The sequence below is a fragment of the Myotis davidii genome, unplaced genomic scaffold, assembly GCF_000327345.1.
Source record: "Myotis davidii unplaced genomic scaffold, ASM32734v1 scaffold187, whole genome shotgun sequence".
In the NCBI taxonomy this organism is placed as follows: Eukaryota; Metazoa; Chordata; class Mammalia; order Chiroptera; family Vespertilionidae; genus Myotis; species Myotis davidii.
In genome coordinates, this window is record NW_006383018.1 from 4,098,774 (window position 1) to 4,099,776 (window position 1,003).

At 35.5% G+C, this 1,003-nt stretch overlaps 1 pseudogene; it reads left to right on the forward strand.

Moving 5' to 3' along the window:
- Positions 1 to 202: 202 nt before the first annotated feature.
- LOC102761099 lies at positions 203 to 780 on the forward strand (annotated as a pseudogene).
- Positions 781 to 1,003: the final 223 nt, after the last annotated feature.

Below are 1,003 nucleotides of genomic sequence, written 5' to 3' on the forward strand. Positions count from 1 at the left end.
ACCACAGTTTATTCTTGTATTAGTATTTATTAATTACTGTATTATTTTCCATGCGAACAACTGTAAACCTACTTTTGCCAACCTCTGTATATAAATGGGTTGGTTTTATTCACAGATTCGGGTACCCACTGGGGGTCTTGGGACGTATACCCTGTGGAAAACGAAAGATTATTGTAATAGCTCTTTAAATTTGCAATCAAAAATGGTCTCTGATAAAACTACATTGCAAAACATAGGAAAGGAGCAGAATGGAAAGAGTAAAAAAGTCGAAGGGGCAGAGCCTGGAGAATTTGTGGTGGAAAAAGCACAGGACGGATGTGAACAGGAAGGTGGAGTGTCTCCTAAAATGGAAGGTAATACTGATGTTGCTAGTATTGGGACGCTGAAGAAAGTTTAGATTGTCCAGAGTTTATTAAAACATTTCTTATTCCTCAAAAGAGCTGATAAAGGAAAAGATGGTACAAAAAAATCCTTCCTTGACAGTGAGTCTGGTTATAGCACATCCAAGAAGCAAAGAGATGCTGCTGACAAACAGAGTTTTTGCCAGAGGTCTTGATCCTGAACCAGTAATTGGGGCCATATATAGCTGTGGAGAATCTGTTTCTAATGAAATGGAAAGACTCAAATGAGGTAGAGTTGGTGCTGGCCAATGAGGCAAATATAAAGTGTTCTCAAATTGGAATGGCTTTTTTTTGTGGAGGGACTAATTTGGCATTTTTTCCCCCAGAAAATGAAGTCAATAATTGTTTGCATTTCTATAGACAGATGATAAATAGATGACTGATACAGATATAAAATTTGGGTCTTGGTCTTTTGATTTATTAGTGTGACTAATTACACTCTAATGAAAATAAAGTTTGATATATTAGTTTTAAAGTAGTATTGGGGGAGTTGGATTTTTAAAAGTCTATGGTACTGGTTACGTTGAACAAATAAAGCTTTCTTTATCAGAAGAAAATTTGATATCATGGTATATTATATCCTCTGTATTAGAGAAATGTAG